General features: G+C 40.0%; 1 protein-coding gene across 2 annotated transcripts in view; it reads left to right on the top strand.

Annotated features, from left to right (window-relative positions):
- The first annotated feature begins 581 nt into the window (after positions 1–581).
- Positions 582–21,133, top strand: part of ACXD (Adenylyl cyclase X D) — a 152,409-nt gene continuing 131,857 nt past the window's right edge. For both annotated transcript variants that reach the window (XM_083122383.1, XM_083122382.1), the window contains exon 1: positions 582–1,006. The gene's annotated coding sequence lies outside the window, so the exon portion shown is untranslated. The remainder of the gene's footprint in view (positions 1,007–21,133) is intronic.

The raw sequence follows: 21,133 nt of genomic DNA, 5'->3' as shown, positions 1-21,133 counted from the left end.
CAATAATTTCAGTACCGTCGATAATGTGGATATCGAGGTTCATATTTTAACGATATCGATACCCCAATATAAAAATATTGACTGAAGCTCACGTGAACATTTCTTAGCCAACGCTTTTATCACAAATAAGTAGTTTAACACGATGATTGTTTACGGGCGAGAGAGAGAAATAAAGAAAGAAAAAGAGAGAGGGAGAGAGAGAGAGAGAGAAAGAGAGAAGTAGGAAGAGAAAACACTCTTGTCCAGATGTAATCGCCTTTTTAGGCAAAAAAAAAAAAAAATAGGGTCGCTATTTACATTTATTTGAATTGACAACGTATCTATAGATTTATTGTTAGTTTTGGACATCTCACTCATTGAGGATCCAAACCTAGAACGCTTACGTCACTGTGACGTTATCCACACCGTCTTGCCCAACGTACTTCAACTATCTAAAGAGGCTGGTGTTTTATCAGCTTCCTAACCGGCTACGTAACATTTAGTAGGACATTATCATAACTTGCCAAGAAGGACAAACCTTTACTTGCCAGTCACGGTCCCTGTCGGAAAGAGACGGAACTACCGTCAAAGCGTAACCGAGTGCAGCCAATTCCGACTTCAGTCTGGGCCTGATTTTACTCGCGGGATAGGACGCTTCTGATCGTGAAAGTGTTTCTTGTCCTCGCGCCGATCGGAAGGACATGGATAAAACCCGTGCGATCAGGACGCTAGCGGCAGTGGCGACTTGTGTAACGTCATTCTGGAAAGATACTAAGAAACAACGCTTCTTTATCAAGTTGTGAAAGTCTCAAACGAAAGTGGCATATAATTACAAACATCAACTACAATGTCTGCATCTAAGTCCGACCCTGAAGATTTGTGCAAAGGCACTCGAAAAATCCTCATACATTAATTTCGATAGTGACAAGAATTATGTTTGTGATGTATGTGCGTGTGTGTTAGTGTTATCATCTACAAAATTGACCAAAGAGATTGTGTTTTGTGATTATCTTTTACTAAACAAAAGGTAAGCTTGATTTTACTATTCGTATTACTACATAACAACGTTTAGTGCAACAGTGTATAATATTAGTGAGCTTGTCTCTTGTATTTTCACAAGACTTGAAACTGTCTTGATACTGCTCTATTTCCATTTAACATACATTCACAAAAATGGTAGACATGGTAATCTACATTTCGTTTCTCTATTTTTCCAGGTATTATTGCAACTTACTTGTTGCTGCATGTACATTGGGATGCATAAGTATTGCCAAGCAAATTGCCCATCACCATATTAATTCTCTTTCCTTACGCAATGAGAGATTTAAGAGTTAAAACAAAACGTCAAACACTGGCACACGTAAAAAATCCAGTCATTAAAAACACTTACGATGCAAGAGAAAACTTAATGAAAAGTAGTCAGGGACAATTCGCCGAGACCGAGCCATACTTGTGCATCTCATTGTACTTAAAAGCAACAAACACATAATGGAAATTTACGGACTCAGAGCGTTGAGTACAAACGTACAATTACTTCTTTAGAGGTTGAAACCAATAAACTACTTAGAATTGACTCGGCGCAGTATTAAGCATGATGCAATTGTTCGAATGTTTTCCTGCAGTGATTAACATTATGTTGTGTTCATACATTGACATGTAAAACTTACATATATTTTCCAAGCATTCTTTGGTCTTGCTGTTATAGTTTCAGTATTGACAAATTCTAATATCTCCTCATTTCTTATACTACGTAGTGTACTTCCTCTGAAAACTTCTATAAAATCTTACAAGCATTTTTGACCTGTCATATGTTTATAAATTGCTAGAAATTAAATTCACTGTAGTTTCTTTTAAAAGAAACAATAAATCAACGTGAATTTTATATTATTTTTCGCTTACTGTCATGTAAACTGGACAAAATAGGCAGAATGGAAAATATAGATTTTCGTAATAGTCGCGAATTTATTGCTCATAGCAAATAATTTTTCAAAGATTGTTGGAGGGTGCGTTGCATATTGTTTCGGAACTGTATGTCCACTCCCAATTAGCCTTTCTGTGCATAAAGTGGACTTAAAAACAAACTGAAAGATGCCGTTAAAGAAAAGATTAATTTGTGAAAACCACAGATTCAGAGAAGTTAACTAGAGAGTAGAGACAATTGAACAGAATAGTGCGCCCGGGACTTATCTTAAGTAAATCGTGACTAGTGTTTTCAGCTTTACAACGGCTCTTGTCTGTGGCTTACGTTGGTCAATATGGTGAAACGACACATCTCTCCGATTGATTGATTGATTTGTTGTTTTAAGTTCACTTTATGCACAGTAAGACTAATCGGGACTGGACCTACAGTTTAAAGTGGAATCCGAACAACTTGTGCCTCCACCGGGCATTGAACCCGGGACCCCTTGATTACAAGGCGACGATGCTACCACTGGGCCATCTGTGAACATAAGAAGTACCCAATAAACTAAAAGGATGCAGGTGTAAATTATTCTCAAACATTAAATATTAATATATGGAATTTCTAACTGCATTATACGTCAACAAGAGACGAAGAAATACCAATATCTATAATATTTTACAAATCTTTAGACTTATTTTAATCTACGCCCCCTTATTATAACTTATTAAGGCCCGAAATTAATTCAGAACGTGAATTAAAAAGGATATATTTTATGGCTTAATACTATTACCACGGAATTGCAGTCTATACCTATTTATAAAACTAACTGTAGAGTCATTCCATGCCAAATCAACACAGATATGTGCAATTTTTAACCTGACCATCTCCGAATTTCATGAAATTTGGGGAGTTGAAACTATGCATAGAACTTAGTAACTATGAACATTTTTTGTCTCGTGCGTCTTGTAATTGTTAAATTATTCAAGGTCAAAGTTTGCAGAAATTGCCTTTTTTGAGCCCGTTTAGCTATACTAAATGTGCTGTAACTCCGCCCCTATTTCGCCTAGGAAGCTCAAATAAAGCTTATTGTACAGGGAATTGAACAAGCTTTCCAGTGATATATAACAAGCCTACCTTTGGATAAAAATATAATTTTGTCACGTGACCTTGACTTTTGACCTTGAATATCTCAAAACATGTCATCACCAAAAATCGTGAAAAAAATATATATGGTCCCTCATGCCATACTCTAAAACATACCAAAAAATCATTCTGGGACTGCAAAGGGATCAGAAGATACAAAATAATATGTGTAACTATGTGACTGATAAAAGCCCCATTACATGAATTATGAAGAGTCAAATGTCCCTTAACACTCCCTACAAAATGTGAAGGAGTTATCCTGGATATAATTGGTCATAAAAGAAATAGGTTAGGCACAGGGAGATCCCTAGCCATGTGTGTCAAGCGCAGATCCGGCATATTGTTGACCGCCATATTGAATTCAACGCAAAAATTTCAAAGGAAAGGGGGTTATGTGATATATCAAATCAGGCTAGAATTTCACAAGAAATGAAGTGGCGAAGGTTTATCCAACATATATTTAACCAGCACAAATTTATTACTGCATGCTTGTAACCATTTTCTCCTTTTCGAGGTGTTAAAAACAAAGCATTGGAATGCTCCTAACGTGTTAGGAACTCATCGAGATCACGCTGACATATTGGGAGAGAAAGAAGTATACGCACCATTGCATATTATTTTAATCAGCTACATTCACCAAATAGTTGAATAGTGAAGAATATTGGGAAAAGTATCTCAAACAATTACGTGACACTTCCTTTGGAATGAAAAATTCTTCAGTGACGAGGCAAATTTTTATGTTCACGGTGAAGTTAATAAAAATAATATGCAATACCTGTGATTTGCTCAGTCGAATGGTTGTTGCTGGTAAGCTAATTATGTGGTATAATGTATAGCGAACGGAAATGGTTGGTCCATATTCAACAACGGGACCTTAAATGATGAGGGCTTTTTGGAATTTTTTAGTGAACAGGTTTTTTCACCCTTGCTTACGGGATATGGCACTTTTCGAGAGTTTTGAAACAGGACAGAGTGTGACCACACTATGTAGACATTTTCGCAATTTCTTCATGGCAATTTTCTAGGTAGATTGATGGGCACACGGGGATCTATTAAAAGGCCTGCACATTCCCCAGATCTAACATCTTAGGAGGACTTTTACCTTCAGAAACATTTGAAGAGAATGGTGCATGCACTAAAAGTCCCCGATATTGACTATCTGAGAGAAGGCATAGTTGCTGCTTGCGATGTTGTTGCACATGCTACATTACCAAATGTTCTATGCGAGTGTGAGAGACGTCAACGAGTGTGCTCACAGGAACATTGACAACATTATAGTGTGCATATATCGTAAGTGAAAGATATGTGTATAACTTTTTGCTGGCGTAAGATACGTTGGAAAATCCTTCGTCACTTCATTTCTCGTGAAATTCTAGCCTCATTTGATATATCACATCACCCCTTTCCTTTGAAATTTTTGCGTTGAATTCAATATGGCGGTCAACAATATGCCGGATCTGCGCTTGACACACATGGCTAGGGATCTCCCTGTGCCTAACCTATTTCTTTTATGACCAATTATATCCAGGATAACTCCTTCACATTTTGTAGGGAGTGTTAAGGGACATTTGACTCTTCATAATTCATGTAATGGGGCTTTTATCAGTCACATAGTTACACATATTATTTTGTATCTTCTGATCCCATTGCAGTCCCAGAATGATTTTTTGGTATGTTTTAGAGTATGGCATGAGGGATCAAATATATTTTTTTCACGATTTTTGGTGATGACATGTTTTGAGATATTCAAGGTCAAAAGTCAAGGTCACGTGACAAAATTATATTTTTATCCAAAGGTAAGCTTGTTATATATCACTGGAAAGCTTGTTCAATTCCCTGTACAATAAGCTTTATTTGAGCTTCCTAGGCAAAATAGGGGCGGAGTTACAGCAGATTTAGTATAGCTAAGCGGGCTCAAAAAGGGCAATTTATGCTAACTTTGACCTTGAATAATTTAACAATTACAAGACGCACGAAACTAAAAATTTTTATACTTACTAAGTTCCATGCATAGTTTCAATTCCCCAAATTTCATGAAAATCGGAGATGGTCAGGTCAAAGGCTGTGTTGATTTCGCATGGAATGACTCTGTAGTCAAAATCAAATCTTGGGAGAATCTTTTCAAGATGTATACATAAATGTACAGTTTATCATCTTTACTTTCCCGGGTTTGATACCCGGTGGAGACGCATAGTGGTTAGGATCCCACTTTAAACTGTAGGTCCAGCCCCGATTAGCCTATATGTGTATAAAAGTGGATTTATTAAAACTCAACTCAAACTTTACTTTCATCCACCCCACAGTAGAAATCCTATTTCAAACAACAAGTTTTCCATTAATTTGAAACAGAGTGTAAGGTTTAGTAATACATGCATGAGTCCCCCAAAGTATATTTGCTTACTGTTCGTAGCGTCGTGAAAAGGGACCGACGAGTAGAACGTTACCAAAAAATAAAAGCCTGTCTTGATGTTCTATTGTGGAACTTTGTGGTCTGTGGGTTTGTGTGTGTCTCTGTTCATTTCTCCTGATTAGTCTATCAGGAGAGCATAAACATATATAAATTACGACAACCGTTCTTTAAAAAACAAAATTATGTCATTGTAAATGCCTAACTAGAACGTTTGTTGTATTCTAATATACACTGTGCGAATTAAGCTCTTTGCTTTGAGGGGGGGATGCCCACCCAGTGGCGTATTTGCGATTTCAGTTCGTGAGGTATTTTTTGGGGGGGAGGGGGTGACGTGGCGTATGCAAATTTGTATATGTTACCACTCAGTAAGCTAAACTATTGGTCGCAGCTCTAAGTACATGGATTTTAACCTAGGTCGTTAAATAGTATGATAACATTTACACGTAATTTAAACAGTATCCTAAGAAAACCCAAACTCAATAAGAGCTATCGAACTAGTTAACACCGAAAACTTGAACAAATTTCTACTGACAAGTTCAAACTTAATGTCCATCTAACCTAACTATACGTTTCTTTTATACACTTACATGTAAAATATCAGCACTATGCCATGAAAATTTAAGTGGCAAACAGCCTGGAACGGTGAGGTTGCTCAGTTGCAGAGTGGTGTCTTCTGTGATCCATAATCTTCGGCATGGAAATCTTTGATCACTGGACAATTAATGGACTATTAATGGATTACTATGGATTTTGTTTTCATTTGGTATTTTAAGTGCACTTTATGCACGGTAAGGATAATTGGGACTGGACCTACAGTTGTAATGTGGGATCCGAACCACTATGTGCCTCCACCGGGTATCGAACCCGGGACACCTTGATTGACGCTACCACTGCGCCATCGGAGAGGCCTTAACACGAATGCTTTTTCAAATCTGTTTGCTAGCCTATATAGTTAAGAAATGCTTACAATTCCATTTTCTTTGAGGGGAGTAAAAACATCCCTGCCAGGGATAAAAATTACTTTCTTTTGTCGGGGATAAAATAGATTGCGAGGGAGAAAACCCAGATATTCCGTCAATCGCTAAACGAATGTGTAATAGGCCAACCAGTGCCATCTCTTGGTGTTGAGTTTTATCAGATAAACAATAGAGCGACGTCGAGCGTTCAGCTACATAAATTCGTTGTTCATTGATTTTTTTAAAAGTCCACTTTATACACAGATAGGCTAATCGGGACTGGACCTACAATTTAAAGTGGAATCCGAACCACTATGCGTCTCCACCGGGTATCGAACCCGGGACCCCTTGATTACAAGGTGAAGATGTTACCACTACGCCACCGGAGAGGCCTCAATTCGTTGTTCATGGCGCTCTGTATTCTCATATGTAATTTACAGTTCACTTAAGTTTCTATAAAATAAATCCACGTATAATCATTACGCGAGTGTTGTTTCGTATCATAAAATCAGTGGTAAGAATGCACAACAGTCCGAAGCCGCAACACACACACACACACACACACACACACACACACACACACACACACACACACACACACACACACACACACATATTACCAGTAAGATAGCTTGAATACAAACTAATTCATTACTATACATGAGATTGGAATTTCTTATCCCTATCGAATGAAAATTTACACGTGTTGCCTTGAATTTTACAGTAGTGGTTCAGTATGATTCTCTTAATTCAAAGCGGGACCCTGAGGCCGAGTGGTTAGCACATCGGCTGTGACGCCAAGGGTCCCGGGTTCGAATCCCGCTCGGGCTTGGTTGTTTGTGAATATCCATTCATCAATTTCATCACTCATCCCCATCTTCACAAATTAGCCAAGAGGCACAAAACGCGAAGTAAAATAAACTAAATCAATCAATCAATCAACCTTAATTCAAGACTGGTGATATAATAAAAACATTAGACAAATGCCATCTTCTCCTTATAGCTTGGCTACCACGACCCTGTTACTGGCCGAAACAATAACAAATCCTAATGTGACGTAATTTTAACGCGCGCTGGCATTTTCAATGTAGATTGAAATTGACGAAGTGAAGTGTCATTCTGTGAGCGTAAACGTTGAATACTGTGTTTACATAGGACATTCTGACGCTGAGTTGGCTTGTTAAAAATAGCTTCAAGTTGCCACTGCGGGAAAAAGAGTTGGAAAACGTGAAGTTTCAGTAAAAAAACACTTAGTCATTTTCGGTACGTTCTTTACGATCTACTATGTAAATAGTCTTGTATTTTCTTTACAATGCTATTTATAACAATTATGGTGCAATAATATAGGAATGGAAAGTCACAGATTACACGAAAGGCTAGTGATGTCGCTTCTAGGGCTGGCAATCCAGGTTCGAACCTTGATGCTAACCCTAGAATTTTCCTAATTTCACAACACTTTTATGCCTCAGCGCAGGAGGGGCTGATGGGGCTACATTCGCTCCCGAAATTTTGAAAATATATACATTTCTCAAATGAAAGCACTAGGGAAAACCCAAAGTGGTAACTGCAAGCCCCTCCCCTATAAAAATGACAGTATTTACAATTTTTGTCTTTGAGCAACTTTTAGAACGAAGTTTAAAACCATTAACTGTGAATATGTTTTTCCTTCCCAGAACGCAGTTGTGTGATATTCACCTTTACAATTCCAGCCCCTTCCGAATTAAAATCGTGGGTACGCCAGTGTAAGAGAGGGGCTGGGAACACTATCCCTTCTGAAATTTCCACGTTTCCCCCAAATTTTCCGTGGTTACACGAAAATGTGCTTTAATTTTTTTAAACCAACATATTATTATTTAAGTAAAACTTTGAATATAGATTACTATGGGTTTTATCTGTTTAGTTATTGTGGTGGGTATAGACTAAGCATAACATCAATGTAATAATGTGCCTCTTGCAAGTATTCGAAATATACGCAAAAATAGTCAACGTGTATGTTTTATTTCACAAAGACTGGCTTGAGCCTCCACACTTCAGTTAATGTTATATCCTCTTAAAACCTTTTGAATACCTTCATGTTGTTCATACATTCTCTCTCGCTCTCTCTCTCTCTTTCTTTCTTAATGGAAACTTACAAGGGTTGGATAAAAAGTAATGGCAACACTGGTATAATTGCTACTTGACTGTATTGACAGAGGAGCACGTGTTACATTCCTTCAATGTAATCGCCCCCCCCCCCCCCAATCTCCCAACTCTACGACCTTCTGCCACACGTATGGAAGGCGTCGTACACCGTCAGCGCGTCCATCTCTGTCGATGTCCCGCAGTGACCGCCCTATAGCACGTATGATGGCTTCGCGCGTGTCGTAGTGCTTCCCGCCCAGTGGTTCCTTCATTTTGGCAAAAAGGTCGTAATCACACGGTCTCATACCGGTGAATACGGCGGATGTTTCAGTACCTCCCACTACCAGTTATGCAGGAGCGCCGTCACAGTGTTCGCAGTGTGACACTTTGCATTGTCAAGCAGGATGATGGGACACCGTGCCAGAACGTGCCGTCGCTTCCTTCTTAATGCGAGACGAAGGTGGTGTTGCAAGAAGGTGCAGTAGTAGGCTGCGTTGACCGTCTGCCTAAGAGACGTTGTTCTTCTTGCCTAAACATATTGTTAGGGCGCTTGCATTCTCGTCCTCTGCTTCAGAGCACTGCTGTGTTTGACTGAATAACATACAATCGCACCCCACTCACTATACTTCCTCGTCTGACATTCCTTTATCAACCACGAAACGGTTGTGGCGCTGTGACTCGCCCCTTTCACGGGACAGCAGTGTTGCCATTACTTTTTATCCAACCCTTGTATATGGCACCAGGCCGGTAGCTAGAATTGATCTCCAGGGGGGGCTCGCGGATTATCGGTGGGGGCTTTGTAAACAAAGTCAATTTTCCAAAGTTTATCAGTATTAAATGAAGGCAAATTGTGTGTGGGGGGACGGTCATTAAGTTATATAAAGTTTAGAAATATCATACAAATACTATATTTCTTATATATCCTCTAAAACATATCTTGAAATATTAATTGAATGCTACTGAAATCGTCCCTTACTACACACTCCATACTACTTATGATGATACAAATACGTATTTATATCAGACAAGAAAAAATTGGCACTATTCCAAACCATGATGAAGCAATGGGAGTTGTTTACCTTTGACGCAGATATGGAAGGAATTTTCATGATGATGTCAAAGTCACACATTTTAGTCTAAACGGTAGGTCGCAACACAGGCAGGGAAGGTACAGAAAAAAAAAGCTCCCCTACGAAGGATCTCTTTAAAGTCTAGAGAAGAGAATCTACTAAATACTTGCCGCTTCTGTTTGTGTTGTTTGAATTTACCCTTCACCAAAGTTGTGAGCAAAACATATCTGCTGTCTACATTTGCACTCTCCACTACAACCAAATTATACAAAATAGTTTTACCTAATGTCAAAAGGGGCTGACGGTAGTTTCAGGGGGGCTCAGCCCCCCCCCCCCTCTGACCACTGCCTGGCTACGGGCCTGTATGGCACGGACATTTTTAAACCGTATCAAGTAACACAAATATCCACACAGATTTATACCCCAAACACATCAGCCTAGCTACGTCACTGCCTCTAAGTCATCGCGGCCATGAGGATGAATGACGTTGAGATGAAACTGATGAAAAATTAATTCTGTTCTCGTACTTCTGGAACTAGCTGAGGCGCAACTATGAATTTTTGTCTGGGGGGCGAGCAAGTACCAGCATAAACGTACCATTATTATTATTATTATTATTATTACTAGTAGTAGTAGCAGTAGTAGTAGTAGTATCAAAGAAGTTATTATCCTTGAAAATTATGTAAAACAGGGGTAGAAGTCGGTGCTTAAGCATTTGTGTTGGAAAAAGCTATTTTAATTTTTCTTTTCAGAACGTTCAATTTCACATTAACAAATGATTGATTGATTGAATTGGTGTTTTAAGTCCACTTTATGCACAGAAAGGATAAATAGGACTGGACCTACAGTTTAAAGTGGTATCCGAACCACTGTGCTTCCACCGGGTATCGAACCCGGGACCCCTTGATTAAAAGGCGACAGCGCTACCACTACGCCATCGGGGTTACATTAACAAAGGAAAACAAGCACACGAACTGTATTTTTTTAAGAGACAGAAAATGCATGATAAATGCATTCAGAATATAATTCTTTCTTGCATATAAAAAGTATAACTTTCATGACAACATATGTTTTACACATATGCAACATGGAGAGAAGTAAAATAAGAAAATACATGTGCAACGTGCTAACATTAAATTGTGTACGTATTCAAAGTTTCTCTAATACATATATACAAAACATATATTATTTAAACACATTACATAATCAATTCATCCATCTCATAATAAAGCAACATCAAAAATTATGTAAATTGTCTCTCAAATGTGCACGCTCCACTTCCTCCAAACAATTGTTCTTGCATTTAAGACAAAATCGATTAACAGAAGTCTTACTTCTTTCTCTGGTAATTTACAATGCATTACAGAAAACAACAATAAATTGCGAGTGAAGCGAGCAAGAAGACTTTTAGATCTAACTTTTTACAAACTGAAAATAATATTGATTTCAAAGGGCGCAAATAATTTCACAGGGCGCCATGTCATTCTCTCTATTACAACTCTTTTCATTTAGATCGTTCGTCGCCAAGGGCCGACTCCCGCCCGGAATTTGATAGGAACAAGGTAAAACAGGTATTGTGAGCGGAGCGAGCAAGGAAATTTTACGAAATGTATTTTTATTTCATAAAATTTAAAATGGGGGGGCAATTACCCCTCTGTGCCCCCCTGCAGGTGCCCCCTTGGCCGTTAATGCTTGCCCCCATTAGAATCCTTTTTCCGTCCAAGGTTGAAGGATGGGCAATGCCCCCCACCCTCCCACCCCGCCGCGGTGGCTCAGTCGGTAACGCGTCTGACTAACATGCTAAAGGTCCCGGGTTCGATCCCCGGCCGGTTCAAATCCGGGAACTTTTCTAACGTTGGAAGCGGCCCCGGCGCCCGCCCACCCAGCGTCGAATAACATGGGTACCTGGGGGAAACCCTGGGGGGTAAAGGCGGTCAGGGGCGTGGTGCTCACGACCGGATCAAGAAAGTGTGGGGCGTTACCCCCGCACCCCCTATACGCCTTCATGGCGTGGTGCTAAGCACAGGGGGAACACTTTATCTTTTTTACCTTTTAACCCCCCCCCCCCGTTGTTGCGCCATTGCGAACTAGCGTCAGTCTGATGAAGCAGAAGTTGTTTATTTCGAGTGTTATATTTGTGTGAAGATTCTGTTTAGCTTCGTAACGTATTATTTCGCACATAATACCGTTTCTGCTATTTTAGCAGATAATCTTATAGCAGCCCGCTAACTTTGAGAACTTGTTTGATGTTGCGTTTGAACGAAATCGGTTTGAAATATGCCGTACAAAAACTGTGGAAAATGGACTTGGACGGCGGAGTTAGCATCAACCCCCCCCCCCCCATCCGCCCCCTCCACTGACTCTCAAGCAAATACATTTAAGCCTTCCTGAAACCTGATAAAGGTTTAGCGGCTATAACATAACGTATTACGATGTCCACGTGTTGGACGGGAGTTAAAACTAGTTTACCGTGTTTAAATGGTGAAGCGGAAGATATTTGACCAAAGGCAATTAGTAATGAAATTTTACCCCAATGCAAACAGCCGTGTTCCAGGAATAGGTCAGCCATTGGCTAATTATTTCAGTCTTCTTCCACCGCCTATTTTGCACCGTTCTCCGGAAACTGTGGAGCTCCAGGGAACTGTCAGTCTATTAATGCACACCAGGGATCAGAATCTATGACGCAATGCTTTTATCACAAAATCATAATCTATTTTCTGGGAGGAAAGGTCCTGGTACTCTTCAAGTTGATTGACGGGCTAGGATTTTTATGACCTATAAAATCACCTAAATATGCAAAATAAAATATGCTCTTATGACCTAAAATTGTACAAAATATGCACTGTAATTTGAAAAATATGCCCTTAAACTGGACTGTTTCAAACATCAATATCCAAATGCTGAGATATTTTCACATACGTACTAATTTTAGATCACTTTATTGGCCCTGAGTTGCAATTCACATTGAATATCTACTTTCTGTAAATTTTCAAATAAAAATGAAAACACTTTGCTGCAGTCCAAAAAAAATAAAACCCTCGAGTGAACATGGGAGCAAGAACGAATCCACTTCGAAAACGACTGTATATTTCTTAAAAAGCGAAAATATTCTGAAATATAACCGAAAATCCATCAAAATATGTTCTATCACGAAGAAATGACGAAATATGCCAAAATATGCCCTTAAAAAGCAAAAAATATGCTGTCATGAAGATCCTAACCCTATAGCGCGACCACAAGGAAAAAAACCTTGGGCGAAAAGTATCCGCGCAGCTTTCCCTTCTTCCGTTCAGCTCGGTCCATAAGGAAGCATGCTCCACTCTCCCCCTGCTGATATAATAAAATATTATTAGTTTTATTCTCATGTATAAAAAGGTGCCGGTACGGTGTACTGTAACATAGGATTTTGGCACTGAACCACATACAAAATTCGACTCCCTGTCGATAACATCAAGGCAAACGTTTCTCCCCCCCCCCCCCACTCGAGGCCTTATTTCGGTGCTCTGTCAGATAATAAAGATGTTACTACTACTACTACTCTACAATGTCGAGATCATATTAGCAGAGAAGCCGACGGAATGAAACCCTGAAATAAACCTTTTACCTCAAATCATGCATTGTTGGACAGTGTTTAAAGTGTAGTAAATGTTTTCGAAAACGCATCTTTTTTGTCCTTTTTTAGTCTTTTGGAATGAAATTTGGGCCCTAAAACTCAATATATCGGAAGTGCGAGGCCTTGAAACGGGTCGGGCACCCCTTAAAGGCAGCCTATTATACCAACTACCCGCTTTTTTCAGCTGGAAAATACACAGAAGTATGTAAAAAAAAAAAAAAAATCCGAAGGCCAAAGAATGAGCTTGAGGAAACCAAGACTTTCTGCCTTCAGTTCAAGGGGGATAGAGCACGCGTTGCTTCCGGTTGCTTCACGCCTAATTTTTGTCAACAACAAGCCTTCGCTCGCATTTCAGGGAGAGGTACGGAATCTGAGACCCATTTATACGCGGCGGTTGTCAACCCTCTGGCCTTGTTGAAGCTGCCGCCCGTTTCGGAAACGACTCGAAACGAAAAATTAGACAACGCAGAAAACACAAGAATCTCCGCTTACTTTGGCAACTGGACAAAGCCGATTCTTACTTTGTGTGACCCTCCATGGCTTTCGACGGAAAAGACAAAATAGAATTTTCAAATAAATTATGTATAATTTCCTATACAATAAATAACAATATTTTTCACAATATCCTCAGACAAAACCCAGCCTTTTAATCTGTGAGGATCATCTTATATGATGAAAATAATATAAGCGGATCAGAAGTTTGCACTTTGGACTGTGCAGGCAACGGTGGCGCCAGACATTTTGTTTTGTTTAGAGCTTCAAAAAACATTATGGACGTAGAGGGAGGGAAATCGGCAAGTTAGTAATTGAATTCTTTCATTACCAAACAGAACCTCTGTGTAATGTAAAAATAATATAAAACCTTAAAATATATATAATTTTATATATGTATATAAAAACCTAGAAAAAGGTTTGATTTAGGCACAGAAACCTAAAATACTAAAATAGGTTCTGATAAGCAAAATAGCTTATTTTAGGCTCTATAAAAATTTACCAGTTGTTGCGTTTTTTAATTAAACACTGATGTAACTTGTTATTTCTCATTTACCTGCAAAGGAAAAGATGGGTTCAAAATCTAAAAACCGAGGTCTAATAATAAAGTACGTGACTTGTCTTTCTGACTGTCCACCTCCGATTTTAAAGCATTAAAATCTTTCCGTGTGTGACTGACTGCAGATGTACTCGTGCTCTAGCTACACAGAGTCCAGGGAAAGTGACCCTTATTGACTGAGCTGTCTGTAGGTTCTTCAGACCAAGCAATGCGAGTGCTTCATAACCCAGTAGCCTCAAATTAGGTAAAATTGATGAAAAAAAGTCAATCAAAGCTGACAATTTTAACACATTCAAAACCCCTTTCGATATTTATCCTGGTCACACTCCTGTTTTTTATCAATCGTTGGCTGGTTATTGGCGAGTTAGATACTTATTTCATAAATATCCTACAAACACCAACTTTTTATTACAAGTCGGCAGAAAAGCGAGATAAAGTAACGAAATACAAAAATACAAACACTATTCACTGTCATTGTACTTATTTTACGTCGCTTCTTTCTTCCACGTTTGGCTAATTGCATCGATGAGGATGAAATAGAGGGGGCTCGCAAGAAACAAGTCCAAACCTGGTGAGATTGCGAGTCGACCACTCAATGTGCTTCGTCACTGAAGCGGTTGTTAGCCTTCAGCGGTAGAAATGAGGCGCAAAAATCAGAAAAAGAATGTAGTATATTAACAACGACAATAAACTTGTAACATACCTTATTCTTGCAGTTGTATGCTGAATGGGGCCATGCATATTGCCAAGTAGTTGAGTTGGTATATCCATCTTTCACATTTCATGCCTCGTACGTTACACACACACACAGACGTACGAAGATGCTTTCTTTGAACTTGACGAATGGACACAGCCGATAGGATTGTTCGAAACAATTTTCGCAGTCACATGCAAGTACACCAGCTTGCCATTTGTTCATCACAAAAGCCTGAAATTACGCTATACGAAACTTGCATTTCACTCTCAAAACGATGTCACACAGTTACACCTTCCATTCATTATAAATACAACTTAACAGAATCACTTAGAAACATTGTGTACTGCACCGTCTGCCTCACTCCCACGCACAAGCTCTCTGCAATGAAAACTTATAAAAAATTACCTCAGGTGTCGCTAGTTGTAATAGTGGCAGGCTTGTTTCAAGGCTTTGGTTTCTGTTCGAAGTGGAATGCTTTTCGTTACGTTTTTAGGGTCCGCTGGGAATATCATGATAAGGGGTGCAGCACTATAAATGAAGATATTGTCATTTTTAACATTAATGGACACACATTGTACAGACGAACGTTCATTTTCTTATTTCAAATATATTAATAGAACAGAGAACTGCTTGTGCACATACACGCCCCCAATAGAACAGTTAACCAGGGGAAAATGATGCCTTTGCCTACCGTGGCTGTGCAGGGTAGCTCACCCCTGGGCCGCTAGGTTGATGGGATGGGGGGATGGGGACCCAGCCGTCGATGCCCTGCTGTACCTACACAATACACATAAACAAATGAAAAGTGTTATTGTAATGATGGAAAAGGGTGATTGTATGCGAAATTACGTACATGCAAAGACGTTTTGGCTTGATAAAACTAATTATGTGAATAGGGAGTTACTACACATGGTTTCGTATTGCGAGCACACCAAGTCCACCATTTTCATACGCTCTTGATTGCGCTTACTCTAGTGTACTGTTCAATAATATATTCAGTGTGCGAATTAATGGCGGGGGGATTCCCCCCACAAAACATTTTATCCTCCTCAAAGAAAATGTAATTGAAAGCAAAAGCATCTAATAGGATATATCATTTCCTAATAAACACAACTGAAAAAAATCATTCGTGTTCGTTAATGGTCTAGCCATTACAAAATAGCCAATGGTCTAGCTGTTGAAAAGTATGCAGATTTGTTCAGTGGCGTGCCCAGGATTGTCGAAAGGGAGGGGTTACGTAGTCAACCCTCACTTGGTCATATTTTCCCACCTTTGACGTTCTTTTTTTTAGGAATACTGGGCCAAAGGGCGGGGTTATAACCCCCACCAACTCCCCCTTGGGCACGCCACTGGCTTTGTGGATGAAAGAAGGGCACCACACTGCAACTGAACGACTTGAAAGAGCCAAGACACAGCAGGCTGTTTTCTACTTAATAGTTAATTGTTCATGGCATGGAACTTGGCGATAGAAATTTGGGCAGATTTTCGGTGTTACTAGTTCGATAGTTCTTTTTGTGTACTAGTTTAGGTTTTCTTAGAATGTAAATACACTATTTCTAAATTATATGTGAATGTTATCATAAGATTTCATGTCCTAGGTTAGAACCAATACTTTGAGGCACTCAGAACTGGGAGGCAATAGTTTAATTTACTGACTGGTAACCATGGGCGTAACTTGGGGCCTATTTTTTTGGCGTGATTGGAAGAATTTAACTTGGGACTTAACTTTGGGGGGCATAATCAAACTTGGCACTAACTTTGCGGAGGGAAGGAGCATCCCATAAAAATAATGTCCATAACTAAATACACATTTGCACAACCATAAAAAATATATTTCAATACTTTTCTACTCAGGTCCGAGGAGGTTAACAAAAGTATGATTAACTTTTGAATTTAGTAACCTGAAATTTGGGGGGGGCAAGTGTCCCCCTTGCCCCGCCAAGTTAAGCCTATGCTGGTAACATACACAAATGTGCATACCCACAAAGACCTATCTCCCGAAATGAAGTTACTAATACGCCATTGAGTGGGTACCCCCCCCCCCCTCCAAAGCCAAGTGCCGTTAGCATTGAGAAATCGGTCCACACCTCCGACGAACGTTGTCCCCTTTGGCACTCTCACAAGCGGAGCCGTGATGCCGACCACATCGCTGGGGAACTCGGGTCGCTCTTCTCGTTCACCCGTTGGTCGCGCGACGCAATGTTCGGTCCGATCTTCTACACACGTGATGTCGTCACTCAACTATATATTTTTTTCAATCGCCTTCCCTAATGTTGCGGGTCGCGGCACAAACGTCGGCCAAGTTCCTTTGTCTTTTGTCGCGGTGAGCTGTTCGCGCACTGCTCGTGGAGACACTATCGTTTTAGTACAACTTCTGGACACTGACTGTGAGTCACACTACAGGCGCTGTAGTCACACTGTGACTGATTTTTTTTTTTTTTTATCTGTGCTAAAATCACAGTTCGGTTGAAATTTTGAGGAATGTTCACTTCCTATTGGCTGTCTAGAAGAATGGAAAGTTTTGGTGACGCTGGAAAGGACAAAGGACTAGGGGTTTCTGGAAGAGAAAGTGGACAAGCCATCCCCTTTTTTTTTCGCCGCGAAACCCCTTGCGCTGCCATGTTTCCGGCAAGCGTTTCGGAGCGTGTTGAAAACACGTTGTCGTTTGATAAGCATTGCGCTCGCAGCTTTTGTGGCAGTGATTCAAGGTACAGTCACGGACACTTCTGGGTTGTAATGATCACATTGAAAGTCAATGAGGTCGTTACAACCCATAAGTGTCCGTGACTGTACAAATATAACAATTATGTGCTGAAACCAGTCCTTCGCATTTTGCCTAGTCTCGTTACAATGACCAGGGTATCTAAAAATATGTTATTTGCCACAAAACAACGTTGTATGAAGGTATGTAACATCCGAAAGAAATACAGGAATAGTGAGCCTGTTTGTCATGGAATTAATCGGACCTACCCGATTGATTGAGTTGGAGTTCTTAGTCCACTTTATGCACAGTAAGGCTAATTCGGACTGGACCTACAGTTTAAAGTCGGATCCGAACCACTACGTGCCTCCACCGGGAATAGAACCCGGGACCCTTGATTACGAGGCTTCAAGTTGGTTTGTTGTTTATTATTATTTATTAGTTTATTTTCATCATAAGAACTACTCTAAATGTTGTGGTATGTTCATAAATGATTGTGCATTCATGTAGACACAAGCATAACACATTTCTTTCGTACGGAGTACCGTTGCATACCGCTAGAAAAAAGAAAGTAGTGTGCTAAAACATGAAAAATTACTCAAATGAGTAAAACCGAACTGCTTAAAATGAAAAACTGAAGAGGAACAGTCCACTATTACGTTTAGAACCGTCTTCAAGCCCCGAAAGAAAATGTTTTGTTGGTGACGTTACAAATAGCTCATTGTTTTAAATTATTTCTTTCTGCAAGAGAGGCTTCACGAACCATAATGCCAGTCGAGAGAGATTACCATCACAATGAAACAGAAGACAAGCCTGCCGTTTGAATGGTCCCGACCTTGGCCAGGGTGCTAATACCTTCACTCTCCCGTCTATTCCTCACTAGTTTCCATCTCAATGGCATCACCGGTGAAATCTTGAGATACCTCGCCACAACCTTCTCCGGATGTACAGGGTGATTCAAAAGTAGCATATCACACCCTATAAAATGTAAAGGAGTTAGGCTGGATACAATTGGTTACGATAGAAATAGGTTAGGGCCTGCCTCCGTGGCGAAGTGTTTAACACATCGCGCTACGACGCCCGGGGTCTCGGGTTCGAATCCCAGCCTGGGCATCGCTGTTTGTAAGTTTTCATTCATCAATTTCATCATACCATCACTCATCCCCATTTTCACAATTATCCAAAAGTGGCACAAAGGCAAAATAAACTAAAATCAATCAATCAATCAGAAACAGGTTAGACATAAGGGAAACCATATTGGTTATTCCAAGCGGACGTCCGCCATATAGAATTCAACTCAATTTTCTTCTGATATATCAACTCAGGCTAGAATTTCACGAGAAATGCAATGGTCAGTTATTATATTTTTTTAAACCTATCTCTCATCAGGAAAACGTTATGACTGCATGATTGTAATAAATATCTCATTTTCTAGGTGTGAGGAAATAGTGCCAGAATGCTCATAACGCGTCGGTGGAAGTTCTGGAACTTCCTGATGGTCGCATGTCGTGGAGCTATCGTGTCTTCCGGGAGTTTTTGTGTATTTGTGCAACTGTCACATGCAACATTGGATCTCTTCGGGAGTGTCGTTGACTAAAATCATGGCATGGCACGTGAACGTCTCTCCCCAGACAGCAATACGATTTTGATGCGTTCCTCACGCGTTAGGAGCATTATGGCACTGTTTTCTCAATGCTGGAAAATGAGAAATGAGACATTTGTTACAATCCATAACTTTTTTCCTGATTAAAGATTGGTTGAAAAAAACTTCACCAATGCATTTCTCGTGAAATTCTAGCCTGATTTGATATATATACCAGTGTAGTCAAAGGTACAGGAAGCCATAAATTCTAATGGGTTCTATTGGGTTTCGTAATAGGGTCAGAACCTTCTTTCTTTGCTCATTGTTTCTATTCAATACCGAACTTTTAAATTGATCAGGAAAAAAGGTTCCTGGAGCGAATTGAAATACTTTAAACATAAGAAGGCTCTTTACGGTCTAGAACCAATTTACGTTTGCTGATTTTCTCTCCCGGACGGGAATTGGATTTAATTATAATTCCTAGACCTTTAACCACCCTGCATTATCCCCACTGTGCGTCCAGGCACCATACTATCGTTAGCATGCAATAGTGCAGCCCAGAGTGTATTACGTGGAAGCGAGTGGCTTCTGAAAAGGTTATACCCCTTCTACTCCAAATAGACTAGTGTAGCTGCTAGTGGCCGCTAGTTACGGGACACGAGTTTAGAAGGGGCAGATAGGTTGAAACCGATCGTCTTTCGTTGAGCCAAATTAAGCGCTACGTTTTGCCTTACTATTTCTGTTGCGGCCTTCTTCGACCAGTGAGATTGGAAACTTCCAATATTGCAGCTACGTAAGGAGGTCACGTGGTTCCCCGCCACCAATAGCACGTTCTTTCTCCGCCAATAGTAAGGCACAACTTCACCTTCACTTTGCTTTTGACGGGAAACCAATTCAGCAATTCTAGATCTTCTATCCCATTGGACACTACTATCTTGGCCTCGTACGTTCAGAAGCAAGGAGATTGTCGATTTACGAAACGTTGTCGTGCATTGGAGGGTTTGTCGTAAAGCTAGGTTACCTTAGACTATATCGTTGCATTCTCAGTAAACATGATCTTACTTATGTCTCAACGTACATGAAATATGTAAATGGTCGTAATCATCCGGTACGGACTTTGACTTGAACAATTTTGTTCCGTTACGTAGACACATTGATTACCGGAACAAGCAGCTGAGCGCTGACAACTTATCACCAGGACTGTAGTTCACCTTGAAGGTGCAGGAATTATGACTAAACTACTAAACAGGAGTTGTAATGTAAGAAAACTTTTATATTTCTCCACGGGCGTTAATAGAATATGCTAATAATTGTAATGAATAAATGTACCGTTCATCTTTGCAAAAGAATCGCAAATCATTATGATTGAAGTTAGGCTAATAAGGGACTGGATTTAGAGTGTATCATATAAGGTTAATCCATAATTAAGGTTTAAGTTTAGGGCAGAGAAACAGAGGAGGTCAGAAGGAACGAGAAAGAGAGAGAAATGAGGATATGAAAAGAAAGATGGAAAGAGACAAAAAAATAGAGAAACAGTTAAAGTTAGAAGGAAGGAGAAGATACAAATAGAGGGAAACATAGAGATATAGATACAGAAGAAGTCAGAAGGAAAAGAAAAAGAGAAACAAAGATAGAAAGAGATAGATAGAAATAAAGTAAAAAAGGTAAAGTGTTCCCCTGTGCATAGCACCACGCCATGAAGGCGTATAGGGGGTGTGGGGGTAACGCCCCACACTTTCTTGATCCGGTCGTGAGTGGGGGTGACGTAATCAGCATCACGCCCCTGACCGCCTTTACCCCCCAGGGTTTCCCCCAGGTACCCATGTTATTCGACGCTGGGTAGGCGCCGGGGCCGCTTCCACCGTTAGAAAAGTTCCCGGATTTGAACCGGCCGGGGATCGAACCCG

The sequence above is a fragment of the Lepisma saccharinum genome, chromosome 5 (assembly GCF_977018435.1).
Source record: "Lepisma saccharinum chromosome 5, izLepSacc3.1, whole genome shotgun sequence".
Lineage (NCBI taxonomy): Eukaryota > Metazoa > Arthropoda > Insecta > Zygentoma > Lepismatidae > Lepisma > Lepisma saccharinum.
This window is presented reverse-complemented; position numbering and strand designations above follow the sequence as displayed.